Source organism: Pristiophorus japonicus, chromosome 9, assembly GCF_044704955.1.
Source record: "Pristiophorus japonicus isolate sPriJap1 chromosome 9, sPriJap1.hap1, whole genome shotgun sequence".
In the NCBI taxonomy this organism is placed as follows: Eukaryota; Metazoa; Chordata; class Chondrichthyes; family Pristiophoridae; genus Pristiophorus; species Pristiophorus japonicus.
The window spans coordinates 205,223,665-205,240,874 of record NC_091985.1 but is presented as its reverse complement, the minus strand read 5'-3'; the positions used below and the strand labels follow the sequence as shown (position 1 = coordinate 205,240,874).

The 17,210-nt window shown below is 44.4% G+C and overlaps 1 protein-coding gene across 16 annotated transcripts in view; it reads left to right on the top strand.

Annotated features, from left to right (window-relative positions):
- The window catches only part of LOC139273510 (zinc finger protein 383-like), an 80,075-nt gene extending 63,381 nt beyond the window's left edge, over positions 1 to 16,694 (top strand). For 3 of the 16 annotated variants that reach the window (XR_011595168.1, XR_011595166.1, XR_011595157.1), the window contains 4 exons: positions 750 to 836; positions 7,694 to 7,808; positions 10,038 to 10,124; positions 15,662 to 16,694. The gene's annotated coding sequence lies outside the window, so the exon portion shown is untranslated. The other 13 variants (XR_011595165.1, XR_011595159.1, XR_011595167.1 and 10 more) reach the window with 13 other exon arrangements.
- Positions 16,695 to 17,210: the final 516 nt, after the last annotated feature.

Below are 17,210 nucleotides of genomic sequence, written 5' to 3'. Positions count from 1 at the left end.
GGCAGCGAGCAGCGAGCAGCAGCCTCCTTACAGCAGCACATCGCTTTGGGAGCGTGTCCGCAGATGGGCTCAGAGATCGGCACCGAGTCCGAGGGAAGTTCAGGCGGAGTGGAGCAAGAACTGGTCTCAGTGCGTGGAGTGAGTGGGGGAAGGGAGAGGCCATTCTCGGGCTGTGTGTGGACAGCGTGTGCCCCGGGTAAGGGAGACAGAATGGGAAGGATCTGCTGTTGACAATCATTGCTGCTTTTTCCCTGCAAACCAGTAGTGAACGTTCCTGCTTTAGTTCCAGTCTCACCATGTTTGTTGTCATTGGACAGCGAGTAGTGGAAGCAGAGCCGGACACACAGGATTTATACAAGGAGAATCTATTGAAGGCACCGGGTGAGAAATGTGAAGGACACGTTTTAAACAGCGGCTCTTTGTTTTTGGTTGAACGGTTAGTGCCCTGGGAGAGGGGAGCAGCAATCTGAGCTGTGTAAAAGTCCGTGCTCCATCGGGTAGTCCCATTCCTGAAGCAGGGCAGGGGTTGGGTTGTGTCTGGATGTCAGTAACTTGCTGTAAATCTGCCCAACACACTTGGTGTGCAGAAGCTGAGTACTGCAGTGGAGTCAGACACTGACATTTTTGTATCGCTGGCTTCCCTTTGTGAATGTTCATAATGAATATTAAGTGAACGATTACATTCATCACTTTAGTCTTTTCTACCTCTCCTGTTCTTGAATGATCAGAAATACATTTTATTCCTACAGGCAAGGAATTGAAGGAACCGGAAATGTGAAGTTTCTTCCACTTGAAACATTTGGAACAGTGTAACCAGCTGCTTGTAAACACAGTAGGTACGATACCTATCAGTGTCATCATCACAGCAGTCCCTTGAACGAGGGTGACTTGCTTCCACATGAGTTCACAGATGTTTCAATGAAGGACCCGATATTCCAGTCCGGAACTCCAATTGAAGGGTGGAAGATGCCTGTGCCTGGTTTGTTTTAACGTGTGGTGACCATTGACCATTGCCTTTATCCAGTGGCAAGGGTTAACCAAGATGACTGGAGACCTGCTCTGCTGCACGGATCTAATGCGCACACATATCACAGTGTGGGCTGGCCCATTCTGCCCTGGGCCTCTAGTGTGCAGGTACACAGACAGGTTATCCGAATTAAACATGCTTGTGGTGCTGAATGGCCTCCTCCTATTCCTGTGTAACAGGCCTGAGGGGGTTAATAGCCACTTTCTGTTCATAATTTAACAGACTGGAGATACTGAATGGTCTTCTCATGTTCCTAATGTAATAAACACGAGGGACATAATGGCTTCCTCCTGTTTATATGTAACAAGCTCTAGGGGCAGAATGACCTTCCCCTGTACCTATGTATCAGGCTAGAATGGGATAAATGGCCTCCTTTAGTTAGAAACATAGAAAATAGGTGCAGGAGCAGGCCATTCGGCCCTTCTAGCCTGCACTGCCATTCAATGAGTTCATGGCTGAACATGCAACTTCAGTACCCCATTTCTGCTTTCTCACCATACCTCTTGATCCCCTTAGTAGTAAGGACTACATCTAACTCCTTTTTGAATATATTTATTGAATTGGCCTTAACAACTTTCTGTGGTAGAGAATTCTACAGGTTCACTGGGTGAAGAAGTTCCTCCTCATCTCGGTCCTAAATGGCTTACCCCTTATCTTTAGACTGTGACCCCTGGTTCTGGACTTCCCCAACATTGGGAACATTCTTCCTGCATCTAACCTGTCTAAACCCATCAGAATTTTAAACGTTTCTATGAGGTCCCCTCTCATTCTTCTGAACTCCAGTGAATACAAGCCCAGTTGATCCAGTCTTTCTTGATAGGCCAGTCCCGCCATCTCGGGAATCAGTCTGGTGAACCTTCGCTGCACTCCCTCAATAGCAAGAATGTCCTTCCTCAGGTTAGGAGACCAAAACTGTACACAATACTCCAGGTGTGGCCTCACCAATGCCCTGTACAACTGTAGCAACACCTCCCTGCCCCTGTACTCAAATCCCCTTGCTATGAAGGCCAACATGCCATTTGCTTTCTTAACCGCCTGCTGTACCTGCATGCCAACCTTCAATGACTGATGTACCATGACACCCAGGTCTCGTTGCACCTCCCCTTTTCCTAATCTGTCACCATTCAGATAATAGTCCGTCACTCTGTTTGTACCACCAAAGTGGATAACCTCACATTTATCCACATTATAATTCATCTGCCATGCATTTGCCCACTCACCTAACCTATCTAAGTCACTCTGCAGCCTCATAGCATCCTCCTCGCAGCTCACACTGCCACCTAACTTAGTGTCATCCGCAAATTTGGAGATACTACATTTAATCCCCTCATCTAAATCATTAATGTACAGTGTAAACAGCCGGGGCCCCAGCACAGAACCTTGCTGTACTCCACTAGTCACTGCCTGCCATTCTGAAAAGTACCCATTTACTCCTACTCTTTGCTTCCTGTCTGACAACCAGTTCTCAATCCATGTCCGCACTCTACCCTCAATCCCATGTGCTTTAACTTTGCACATTATTCTCTTGTGTGGGACCTTGTCGAAAGCCTTCTGAAAATCCAAATATACCACATCAACTGGTTCTCCCTTGTCCACTCTACTGGAAACATCCCCAAAAAATTCTAGAAGATTTGTCAAGCATGATTTCCCTTTCACAAATCCATGCTGACTTGGACCTATCATGTCACCTCTTTCCAAATGCGCTGCTGTGACATCCTTAATAATTGATTCCATCATCTTATCCACTACTGAGGTCAGGCTGACCGGTCTATAATTCCCTGTTTTCTCTCTCCCTCCTTTTTTAAAAAGTGGGGTTACATTGGCTACCCTCCACTCCATAGGAACTGATCCAAAGTCAATGGAATGTTGGAAAATGACTGTCAATGCATCCGCTATTTCCAAGGCCACCTCCTTAAGTACTCTGGGATGCAGTCCATCAGGCCCTGGGGATTTATCGGCCTTCAATCCCATTAATTTTCCCAACACAATTTCCCGACTAATAAGGATTTCCCCCAGTTCCTCCTCCTTACTAGACCCTCTGACCCCTCTTGTATCCGGAAGGTTGTTAATGTCCTCCTTAGTGAATACTGAACCAAAGTACTTGTTTAATTGGTCTGCCATTTCTTTGTTCCCCATTATGAAACAGATTCCAGGGGCTGAATAGCCACTTCTATTCCTGTATAACAGACTCCTATGTAACAAGCTCGAGGGGCTAAATGCCCTCCTCCTGTTCCCCTGAAACAGTCCCGAGGGGATGAATGCCCTTTCCTATTCCTAATGTAACAGACCCGAGGGGCAGAATTGCTTCCTCCTACTGCTTTCTAACTCCAATTGCTGAATGGCCCTCTCCAGTTCCTAATGTAATGAGCTCGAGTTGCTGTATGGCCTCCTCCAATCCCTATATGACATCCTCGAAGGATTGAACGGCCTTCTCCTGTTCCCATGTCACAGGGTCAAAGGGCTGAATGGTCTGCTTGTGATCCTAATTTAACATGCTTGAGGGGCTGAATATCCTCCCCCAGTTCCTATATAACATGTGCGAGGGGCTGAGAGACCTCCTCCAATTCCTCTAACAGGCTGGAGGTGCTGAATGGGCACCTCCTGTTCCTGGTTAACAGTTCCGAGGGGTGGAATTGGCCTACTCCTGTTCCGATGTAACAGACCCAAGGGACTGAGGGTCTTCTCTTGTTCCTAATGTATGAAGCACGAGGGGATGAAAAACTTCCTGCTGTTCCCATGTCACAGAATCAAAGGCTGCATGGTCTGCTCGTGTTTCTAATGTTAGAGAGGCTGAATTTCCTCTTCCCATATAACAGAATGGAAGAGCTGAATGGCATCCTCCTGATCCAATGTAACAGGCTCGAGGGGAAGAATAGCCTCATCCTGTTCCTGTCTAACAACATTCAGTGCTGAACAGCCATCTCCTGTTCCTGTGTAATAAGTTAAATGGGATGAGTGGCCTCCTCCAGTTGCAATATAACATGTGCGACTGGCTTATTGTCCTCTTCCAGTTCCTTTAACATTCTCAGTGGGCTGAATGGCCTCCTCCAGTTCCTACATAACATTCTTGAGAGTCTGAATGGCCTACTCCTGTTCAGATGTGAAAGGCTCCAGAGGATGGATAGCCTCCTCTATTCCTGTGTAACAGTATCCAGTCGATGCATCGCCTCCACCAATTCCTTTATAGCAAGGCTGTGGTTCTGAATGCCCACCTCCTGTTTCTATGCAACAAACTTGAGGGTCTGAATGGCCTCCTATTATTCATTTGTAACAGGTTTGAGGGGCTGAATCTATTCCTGTAAAGCAAACTCCAGGGCTAAAAGGCCCACTCCAGTTCCTAATGTAACAGAATCGAAGGGCAGAATGGCTTACTGTTCCTGTGTAACAGGATCCAAGGACTGAATGGGCCTCCTCCACTTCTAATGAATGGCCTCCCCCAGTTCCAAATGTAACAGACTCGAGGAATTGAATGGGCCTCCTCCAGTTCCAATGTAACAGGCTCGAGGGACTGAATGGCCTCCTCCTGTTCCTTATGTAACAGACTCGAGGGACTGAATGGCCTCCTCCTGTTCCAATGTAACAGACTCGAGGGACTGAATGGCCTCCCCCTGTTCCTTATATAACAGGCTCATAAGAACATAAGAATTAGGAACAGGAGTAGGCCATCTAGCCCCTCGAGCCTGCTCCGCCACTCAATAAGATCATGGCTGATCTGGTCGTGGACTCAGCTCCACTTACCCGCCCGCTCCCCATAACCCTTAATTCCCTTATTGGTTAAAAATCTATCTATCTGTAATTTGAATACATTCAATGAGCTAGCCTCAACTGCTTCCCTGGGCAGAGAATTCCACAGATTCACAACCCTCTGGGAGAAGAAATTCCTTCTCAACTCAGTTTTAAATTGGCTCCCCCGTATTTTGAGGCTATGCCCCCAAGTTCTAGTCTCCCCGACCAGTGGAAACAACCTCTCTGCCTCTATCTTGTCTATACCTTTCATTATTTTAAATGTTTCTGTAAGATCAACACTCATCCTTCTGAACTCCAATGAGTAAAGACCCAGTCTACTCAATCTATCATCAAAAGGTAACCCCCTCATCTCTGGAATCAGCCTAGTGAATCGTCTCTGTACCCCTTCCAAAGCTAGTATATCCTTCCTTAAGTAAGGTGACCAAAAGTGCACGCAGTACTCCAGGTGCAGCCTCACCAATACCCGATACAGTTGCAGCAAGACCTCCCTGCTTTTGTACTCCATCCCTCTCGCAACGAAGGCCAACATTCCATTCGCCTTCCTGTTTACCTGCTGCACCTGCAAACTAACTTTTTGGGATTCATGCACAAGGACCCCCAGGTCCCTCTGCACTGCAGCATGTTGTAATTTCTTCCCATTCAAATAATATTCCCTTTTACTGTTTTTTTTTTCCAAGGTGGATGACCTCACATTTTCCAACATTGTATTCCATCTGCCAAACCTTAGCCCATTCGCTTAACCTATCTAAATCTCTTTGCAGCCTCTCTGTGTCCTCTACACAACCCGCTTTCCCACTAATCTTTGTGTCATCTGCAAATTTTGTTACACTACACTTTGTCCCCTCTTCCAGGTCATCTATGTATATTGTAAACAGTTGTGGTCCCAGCACCGATCCCTGTGGCACACCACTAACCGATTTCCAACCCGAAAAGGACCCATTTTTCCCGACTCTCTGCTTTCTGTTAGCCAGACAATTCTCTATCCATGCTAATACATTTCCTCTGACTCCGCGTACCTTTATCTTCTGCAGTAACCTTTTGTGTGGCACCTTATCGAATGCCTTTTGGAAATCTAAATACACCACATCCTCTATCCACCATGTTCGTTATATCAAAGAATTCCAGTAAATTAGTTAAACATGATTTCCCCTTCATGAATCCATGTTGCATCTGCTTGATTGCACTATTCCTATCTAGATGTCCCACTAATTCTTCCTTAATGATAGTTTCAAGCATTTTCCCCACTACAGATGTTAAACTAACCAGCCTATAGTTACCTGCCTTTTGTCTGCCCTCTTTTTTTTAAACAAAGGCGTTACATTAGCTGCTTTCCAATCTGCTGGTACCTCCCCAGAGTCCAGAGAATTTTGGTAGATTATAAGGAATGAATCTGCTATAACTTCCATCTCTTTTAATACCCTGGGATGCATTTCATCAGGACCAGGGGACTTGTCTACCTTGAGATCCATTAGCCTGTCCAGCACTACCCCCCTAGTGATAGTGGTTGTCTCAAGGTCCTCCCTTCCCACATTCCCGTGACCAGCAATTTTTGGCATGGTTTTTGTGTCTTCCACTGTGAAAACCGAAGCAAAATAATTGTTTAAGGTCTCAGCCATTTCCACATTTCCCATTATTAAATCCCCCTTCTCATCTTCAAAGGGACCAACATTTACTTTAGTCACTCTTTGCCGTTTTATCTATCGGTAAAAGCTTTTACTATCTGTTTTTCTGTTTTGCGCAAGTTTACTTTCGTAATCTATCTTTCCTTTCTTTATTGCTTTCTTAGTCATTCTTTGCTGTCGTTTAAAATGTTCTCAATCTTCTAATTTCCCACTAACCTTGGCCACCTTATACGCATTGGTTTTTAATTTGATACTCTCCTTTATTTCCTTGGTTATCCACGGCTGGTTATCCCTTCTCTTACCGCCCTTCTTTTTCACTAGAATATATTTTTGTTGAGCACTTTGAAAGAACTCCTTAAAAGTCCTCCACTGTTCCTCAATTGTGCCACCGTTTAGACTGTGTTCCCAGTCTACTTTAGCCAACTCTGCCCTCATCCCACTGTAGTCCCCTTTGTTTAAGCATAGTATGCTCATTTGAGACACTACTTCCTCACCCTCAATCTGTATGTTTAATTCCCAGTCTTGGCCACCCTGCAACCAAGTTTCTGTAATGGCCACCAAATTGTACCCATTTGTAATGATTTGTGCCGTCAACTCATTTACTTTGTTTCGAATGCTGCATGCGTTTAGGTAAAGTGTTTTAATACTAATTTTTAAACCATGATTTTTAGTTCTGACCCCTCCTGCAGCCCCTTTATATTCATACATATTGTCCCTTCCTATCACCAGGCTCGAGGGACTGAATGGCCTCCTCCTGTTCCAATGTAACAGGCTCGAAGGACTGAATGGCCTCCCCCTGTTCCTTATGTAACAGGCTCGAGGGACTGAATGGCCTCCTCCTGTTCCAATGTAACAGGCTCGAAGGACTGAATGGCCTCCCCCTGTTCCTTATGTAACAGGCTCGAGGGACTGAATGGTCTCCTCCTGTTCCTTATGTAACAGGCTCGAGGGACTGAATGGTCTCCTCCTGTTCCTTATGTAACAGGCTCGAGGGACTGAATGGTCTCCTCCTGTTCCTTATGTAACAGGCTCGAGGGACTAAATGGCCTCCTCCTGTTCCTTATGTAACAGGCTCGAAGGTATGATTTGCCTCCAGGTTCCATGTGCTGAAAGGCCTCCTCAAGTTCTAAGATCCAGGGACTGTTCTTCCCCGTTGTTTTGGAAATAGCATCTGGCAGTAAACTGGAGCTCAATGCTTCTTGCCCACCAGCTCTCTGATCGGGCTCCTTGCGCTGATTATGTTTTCTCATCTCGCTCAAACGTCCCCAAATGTTGCTTTCTTTTCCATCACCTCTAGAGTTATTAGCCAAGTTTGCATCGAGCAAATCGTGATCTCACCAGTAACAGTACTTTCCCAATGGTTATCCACGAGGCTGCTTCTGACATTTTCTTCTGCGTAAATGTTAGCCACCGTAAGTAACTGAAAAGTTTCATTTCTACAGCAACAACAAACACTTGCATTTATGACAGATACCAAATAAATCCCACACTCACTCCCTGTACCCCTGACTGATAGATACAGAGTGAATCCCACACTCACTCACTGTACCACAGACTCAGATACAGAGTGAATCCCACACTCACTCCCTGTACCCCTGACTGACAGATACAGAATGAATCCCACACTCACTCCCTGTACCCCTGACTGACAGATACAGAGTGGATCCCACACTCACTCACTGTACCACAGACTCAGATACAGAGTGAATCCCACACTCACTCCCTGTACCCCTGACTATCAGATACAGAATGAATTGCGCACTCACTCACTGTACCCCTGACAGCTATGGTTTATATCATGTACTAATAGCTCGTCTCTACTCCAAATATTTCTGAATCTCATTCATCCAATATAATGCGAAAAACTATTGTCTGTTGGGGTAGTCTCTGATCTGTAAATTTCACAGATGTAGGATAAAACAACTCACATACCAGGAACTGACAGGTACAGAGGAAACACCCACTCACTTACCCCAGAATATGAGATACAGAATAAAACCCACACTCACATAGCAGAAACTAACAGGTACAGAGGAAACACACACTCGCTTACCCCAGATTGAGAGATACAGAATGAATCCCACATTCACATTGCACAAACTGACATATAAAGGTAAAAATCCACACGCAGATACCAGAAACTGACACCCCGCACATCTACCACAAACTGACAGGTACAAAAAAAACACAATCACTTCCCAGAAACTGACAGGTACATATTAATTCCTACACTCGCATAGCAGGAACTGACAAGTACAGAATAAAACCCACATTCACATAGCAGAAACTGACAGGTACAGAATACAATCAACACCCAGATTCCAGAAACTGACAGGTACAGAATGCAATCCACACTTAGATACCAGAAAGTGACCAGTGCAGATTAAAACCACAGTCACATATCAGAAACTGACAGGTACCAATTAAACCCGATACTCCCATGCCAGAATCTGACAGGTACAGAATGCAATCCACACTCTGATCCAAAAAACTGACAGATACTGGTCAATATCCACATTCACATACCAGAAGCTAACGATATAGGTGAAAGTACACACTCATCTACCAGAAACTGACCGGTACATGATAAAACACACACTGACATAACAGAAACTGACAGATACAGATAAAGACCACACTCAGATACCAGAAACTGACCAACTGACAGAAATAAAGGACAGTATCCAACTAAAAACAAGGGCGTACAAAGTGGCCAAAACTAGTGGGAGGACAACTAGCAGCTCATCGCATTGGGACTGTGTCCACAGATGGGCTTTGAGTCGGGGTAAGTTCAACGGCAGTCGGGGGCTGTCTGTACGAGGTGGAGTGGAGCAGGAACTAGTTCTGGAACATGGAGTGAGTGGGGGAAGGGAGAGCCCATTCTCGGGCTGTGTGTGTACGGTGTAAGGTAACAGAGAAAGTAAATCACCTCGCTCTTTCAAATCAGTGCTGCTTTCTTTCTCCAAATCAGTAATGAATGTTCCTGATTCAGTTCCAATCTCAGTATCTGTTGTTCTTGGACAGTGAACAGTGAAAACACAGCCTGAGAGTGAGGATGTGAGGAGTTTCACAAAGTGCATCTATTGCAGGCACCAGAAGAGGAGTGTGACAGGAGACATTTCAAAAATGGGTTATTTTTTTTCGGTGCGTTGAATTCTCAGAACCGTGTTGCTGGTGATCGAGAGATACATTGTCGCTCCCTCAGATACATCAGGAACCGGTCACTGACATTCTGTTAATGACACCGGTCAGCAACGCGGTTTCAATAGACTGAGAACAATTGTTGTACAGCTCAGGTACCTGTGGTTATATTCCAGGAAGCAATTCAGAATTTTACATGTCGTTCCATGGGAGTGGGAGATATAAACCTGGACTGTGCCAATCGGGTGTTTCCATTCATGGACCAGTGCTGGGTTTGGGTTGTGTCTGGATGCTGATAACTTACTATAGAACCATCCTACATACCTGGTGTGGTGAATCTGAGTGCCACTGTACTGCAGTGAGGTCAGATGACACAGATTCCTCTCTCGAGATACTTTACTTTGTTATAAACAAACACATTAATTATAACTCTCTTTATATTCTCTCCATCACCTGTCCATATCCTAACTAATAGTGTTCTCCTATTATTATTCTCAAAGCAAAATACTTCACCAAGCCAGAATAAATTTGATCTTTCCTCAACCCGGAACACAAGGAACAGTGCAGGTAGCTCCTTCTCACTCACAGTAAGTACATTATCACTCTCAGAGCGCAGAGACACAGAACTGACCTCAATCATATTGTCACAGGCAGCAGAAGCTGTCAGTCCCACAGTGATCCGAATTTTCAGAGTTACATTATGAATCCCACAGTCACTTGGAGCAGTACAATAATATGTTGTTTCAAAGTCCAATCATATCGCATTGAAAGGCAGATCCAATTTCACTCCCTTACTCACACACACGAAGAGATAGACACTGACACGGTAATGGACTGAACCAAACCTCCTCCTGAGACAGTCATCGATAATCGCAAACTATCATCCACCTACAGCAGGTGGAGAAGGAACTAAATCCAACAGTCACACAGAGCAAGAATAGCTCAGTACAAGAGACTGTCAATTACATAATCAATCTCACACTCACACATCACTAGTCTAACAGATACATAATCAATCTCACACTCACACACATCACCAGTCTAACAGATACATAAACAATCCCACACTCACACATCACCAGTCTAACAGATACATAATCAATCCCTCACTCTCACACATCACCAGTCTAACAGATACATAATCAATCCCACACTCTCACACATCACCAGTCTAACAGATACATAATCAATCCCACACTCTCTCACATCACCAGTCTAACAGATACATAATCAATCCCACATAACAGTACCAGAGACTAAGAGAAACATAATGATTCATACACTCAAACACATTGAATGACAGATTGAGAGAGAATCACAAATACTTCCAGTACCTGAGATTGACTGACTGACTGACTGACAGTGAAACCCACGCTCCCATACCAGGCCCTTACAGCTACAGACAAATACTCACACTCACATACCAGAGACAGATGGTTAGAGAGTGAACTCCACAGTCACTCACCAGAAACTGACAGGTACAGAAAAAAAACACTTTTGCATTCCAGAGACTGATAGATACAGAGTAATACCCACACTCACATTCCAGAGACTGATAGATACAGACTGAAAATAACACTCCCAGCAAAAAACTTACAGGTTCTGATTAAAACCCTTACTCAAATGTCAGAAACACAGATACAGAATAAAACCCACACTCACTTCCCAGAGATGGACAGATACAGAATAAAACACATACCAGAGAGTGACAGTTAGAGAGTAAAATCAGCACTCACCTGAAAGTGACTGACTGATTCAATGTCAAACCCACAATACCACATCTGTACCAGACACTTAAAGGCACAGAATGAAATCAACGTTCATATAATAGCAACTGATAGGTACAGAAAACATACACACATTCACATACCAGTGACAGACAGGTAGAATGTGGTAAACTCCACACTCACATAACAGAAACTGTGACCTATAGAATATAACCCCACTCATAACAGAAACAGACAGGTACAGATAAAAAGTGCCACACTCACACACAAGAGACTGACAGGTACAGAGTGAAATCCACATTCACACTTGAATAAAACACACATTCACATAACAGCAACTGACAGGTGGGAAACCCACATACACATCCCAGAGACTGACATTCACAGATTAATACCCACACTCACATACCATAGACTGACAGCTACAGAGTAAACCCCACACTCACATACCATAGACTGAGAGATACAGAGTAAAACCCATACTCACACCAAAGACTAATAGATACAGAGTGAAGACCACACTCACATCCCAGAGACTGACAGCTGTAGAGTAAAATCCACACACACATAAAAGTGAGTGACAGATAAAGAATAAAACGCACACTAACATCTGAGAGTGAAAGATACAGAAAAAAATACACATTCATGTTACCGAGATTGACACATACAGATAATACCCAAACCCATATATCAGAAACTGACAGATACACAGAAAAACCCACACTCAAATCCCAGAGACTGACAGATAAAGAATAAAACTCACACATACATCCTCGAGAGTGATAGATACAGACTGAAATATGCACTCCCTTACCAGAAACTGGGAGGTATTGTATTGATTAAAACACTTACTCATATAACACAAGCTGATGGGTACAGAGTAAAATCCACACTCACACAAGAGATACTGAAAGGTGCAGAATGAAACAACAATATCAACTTATAGTTTCTAGCATATAAATATCAGGTACAGGACAAAACCCACAATCTCATACCAGAAACTGGCAAACACAGAATAAAACCCACTCTCACATCAGGGAAACTGAAAGGTGCAGAATGAAGCCCCACTCAAATACGAGAAACTGACAGATACAGACAAAAGCCCACATTACCTGAAACTGACCAAGAGTAAAACCCACACTCACCTACCAGAGATTGAAATTTACAGATACAATCCACACATATACCAGAGACTGAAAGGTAGAGTGTGAAAACCATACTCACACATCAGTAACGGACAGATACAGATTACAATCCACACTCACACATCAAATACTGACAAAGAAAGAGTAAAACCGCACTCACAAAGAAAATCAACACTCAAATACCAAAAGTTGACAGTGCTGGAGGAAAACCCACAATCACAGAGTAGAAACAGACATGGACAGAGTAAAATGCACACTCACATTTCAGAAACTGATAGGTACAGAATACAGCTCGCATTCACATAACAGAAACTGACTGGGATAGAGGAATCGCAAATTCATCATCATAGGCAGTCCCTCGAAGCGAGGATGACTTGCTTCCACGCCAAAAAGGGATGAGTTCACAGTTTTTTCAGTGAAGGACCTAATATTCCAAATCCCAAACTACATCTTGAAGGGTGGAAGATGCCTGTGTGTGGATTTTTTTAACGCGTGATAACCGTTGCACACCAGCTACCACATGGGCTTGACAGAGCTAGGTCTTGGTCCAGTGGCAAAGAGGAATCGCAAACTAACATACCAGAGACTGACAAGTATAGAGTGAAATCCACACTCACACAACAAAAACTGTTATATACAGAGTAAATTCACACTCGCATACCATAGACTGAGAGAGAGAGTGTAAACCCCACAGACATATCCGAAACAGGCAGACACAGGTAAAATCCACACTCGCATATCAGAAAATGACAGGGACTGTGTAAATCTGACACTCGCATACCAGAGAATGAAAGATACAGAATGAACCCCACACTCACTTACCAGTAATTGACATGTACAGAGTGAAAACCTCTCTTCCATACCATAAACTTACAGGTACAAAGGAAAAGCCACACTCACTAACCAGAGACTGATAGATACAGAATAAATACTACACTCACTGGTGGGCCTAGTCTATAGGCCCCCTAACAGTTACTACACTGTTGGATGAAGTATAAATCAAGAAATAATGGAGGCTTGTAAAAAATGAATGGGAATAATCATGGGCAATTTTAATCCTCATATTAATTGAACAAACCAAATAGGCCTTGAGCATAGCATGTATCTGGGATAGTTTCCTTAAACGGTACATTGTGGAACCGACCAGGGAGTAGGCTATCTTAGATCTGGTACAGTGTAATGAGAACAAAAGAACATAAGAAATAGGAGCAGGAGCACGCCATTTGGCCCCTCGAGCCTGCTCCGTTATTTAATAAGAATATGGCTGGTCTGATCATAGACTCATCTCCACTTCCTTGCCCGCTCTTCATAACCCTTTATTCCCTTATCATTCAAAATACTGTCTATCTCTGCCTTAAATATATTTAATGACCCAGCCACCACAGCTCTCTGGACAGAGAATTCCACAGATTTACAACTCCTCACCTCAGTTTTAAGTGGGCAACCCATTATTCTGAAACTATGTCACCTAGTTCTAGATTCACCCTATGAGTGGAAATATTCTCATTGCATTCACCTTGTCGAGCCCCCTCATTTTCTTGTATGTTTCAATAAGATCAGCTCTCATTCTTCTGAACTCCAATGAGTATAGACCCTTCATAATCATAATCAACCCCCTCATCTCCGGAATCAACCTAGTGAACCTTCTCTGAACAACAGCCTCCAATGCAAGTATATCCTTTCTTAAATAAGGAGACCAAAACTGTATGCAGTACTCTAGGTTTGGCATCACCAATACCCTGTCCAGTTGTAGCAGGACTTCTCTGCTTTTATACTCTATTCCCCTTGCAATAAAGGCCAACATTCCATTTGCCTTCCTGATTACTTGCTGTACCTGCATACTAACTTTTTGTGTTTCATGCACAAGGATGTCCAGGTCCCTTGGTACTGCAGCACTTTGCAATTTTTCTCCATTTAAATAAAAATTTGCTTTTTTATTTTTTCTGCCAAATTGGACAACCTCACATTTTCACACATTATACTCCCATCTGCCAAATTCCTGCCCACTTACTTAGCCCTTCTATATCCTTTTGCAGATTTTGTGTGTCCTCACAACTTGCTTTTCCACCCATCTTTTTATCATCAGCAAACTTGGTTACATTACACTCCGTCCCTTCATCCAAATCATTAGTATAGATTGTAAATAGTTGAGGCCTCAGCACCAATCCCTGCGGCACCGCACGAGTTAATATTTGTCAACTGGAAATTGATCCATTTATCCCGACTCTCTGTTTTCTATTAGTTAACCAATCCTCTATCCATGGTAATATAATATCCTCAACCCATGAACTTTCATCTTGTGCGGTAACCTTTTATGCGGCACCTTATCGAATGCCTTCCAAAAATCCAAATACACCACATTCACTGGTTCCCCCTTTTTCCACCCTGCCCATTACATCCTCAAAGAACTCCAGAAAATTAGTCAAACATGATTTCCCTTTCATAAAACCATGCTGACTCTGCTTGACTGAATTATGCTTTTCCAAATATCCTGCAACAGATGTTGGGCTAATTCGTCTTGTAACACTGTTGTGAAGCACCTTGGGACATTGTACTAAATTAAAGGTGCAATATAAATAAAAGTTATTATTATTAATAAAGGAAAGCTACAGGTTTGTGCGCTGCCATCGAGATTCATGGAGTTGTAGCACCCATGTGTGGCCATCTTTGCAAAAGAGCAATGTGTGGGCAGGGCTTCAGGGTCCCAGTGAACCCAGCCAGAGTCAGGACTTTCAGGGGAGGAGAAGGAGGGGCAACAATGAATGTAGAACTGAACCCAGCCAGAGTCAGCACCTTCAGGGGAGGAGAGGGAGGGGAACCAGTGAGTGTAGAATTGAATCCAGGCAGAGTCAGCACCTTCAGGGGAGGAGAGGGAGGGGAACCAGTGAGTGTAGAACTGAACCCAGCCAGAGTCAGCACCTTTAGGGGAGGAGAGGGAGGGGAACCAGTGAGTGTAGAACTGAATCCAGCCAGAGTCAGCACCTTCAGGGGAGGAGAGGGAGGGGAACCAGTGAGTGTAGAACTGAGCCCAGCCAGAGTTGGTGGTGAAAACTGGGTGTGGAGGATAAGCTGTCTTCAGACATTCGATGTGTTTGTGTTTGAATTTCAGGACAGGGAGGATGGAGAGTGTATGGGATGGGGATTTAGAGTTTTGGAGGAACACGGGAGGCAAGAATGTTCCATAAAATCTAGAATTGTTCTGAATTTCTGTCCTGTACTTACAGTAATGATTTTTGTAAACTCCTTTTCCAGGGTATCAGAAGGGCAGGATTTGCAGACGGGAAACTCAAACCAAACATCACGTCAAAATCTGACAGTCACTCGATTCCTCAGGACCTGAATATCATCGGCCTTTGAATGTGGAAGGAGAAATGTTTGTCTCTTCTGTCTGTGGGAACAGATTTCAAACATCGGTGTGACTGGAAAAGCACCGAGACACACACACACCCGAGTGAGAGTGTTCCAGTGCACTGCCTGTGGAAAGAGCTTTAACCAGTTACACAGCCTGAAAAAACATCTCACCATTCACAGCGGGGAGAAACCGTACACGTGTTCTGTGTGTGGATGATCAACCTGGAGCGACACAAGGACAACCACACCATGAAGAAACCACGGGACTGTGGGGATCCCCGTCTGAACTGGAAAAATATCAACGCAGTCACACTGGGAAGAGGCTGTTCATCTGCTCCGTGTGTGGGGATCGATTCACTCGGTCAAGCGACATGTTGACACACCAGCAAATTCACACCAGGTTGAGACCGTACACTTGCCCCGTGTGTGGGGAGGGATTCACTTGTTATTCCAACCTTCTAACTCACCAGCGAGTTCACTCTGGGAAGAGCCCGATCACCTGCTCTGTGTGTGGGGAGGGATTCGCTCGGTCATCCCATTTGATGGTACACCAGCGAGTTCACACTAGGGAGAAGCTGTTCACCTGCTCCGTGTGTGGGAAAGAATACGTTCGGTCATCCTACCTGCTAAGACACCAGCGAATTCACAAGTGATTGCAGGGTTTGGATTCTGCTGTTATCCCAAACTGAATCGTGTCCATTCTGACAGTTGGAGTTTCTTTCTGTTGATATTGATGACCTCTATAACTCGGCTGGAGTTTAATATTCTGGATATTTGACCATTTAATCAATGGGAAAAGGGTCAGATAAAAATAATGCTGATTGTGTTTGCATCCATACTTAACTCTTTTTAAAGGGATTTCTTCAAATACTGGAAGTTGCAACAAATGGAGCTAAACTTTGTTAACAATTGATAATAAAATGAATTGAATCTGCAGGTTGGTTTTGGATTTCTCTGGGATGGAGCCGGACATGATGTTCCTTGAAATACCGCCGGTGTCCAGTAGATGATGCTGTCCCTCCAACTAACTCTGACTGTGCGGAGAGTGACTGCCCCCTAGAGCATGAGAAATGTGGGCAACTCCGGGTCAGACACTGAACTCACTCATCCCACAGGGACCTTACACACTGCCCCCTCCCTGGGGCAGCTGCAGGTCAGACACTGAACATACTGCACCCCACAGGGACATCACACACTGCCCCCTCCCTGGGGCAGCTCAGTGTCAGACACTGAACATACTGCCCCCCACAGGGACATCACACACTGCCCCCTCCCTGGGGCAGCTCAAGTCAAACACTGAACATACTGCACCCCACAGGGACAGCACACTCTGCCCCCGCCCTGGGACAGATCAGGGTCAGAACTTGGAATGGGAAGGGTAGGATCCAGTTGTTGTCGACCATGTAGGAACCAACGATGTAGGTAGGACTAGGAATGAGTTTCTGCTGAA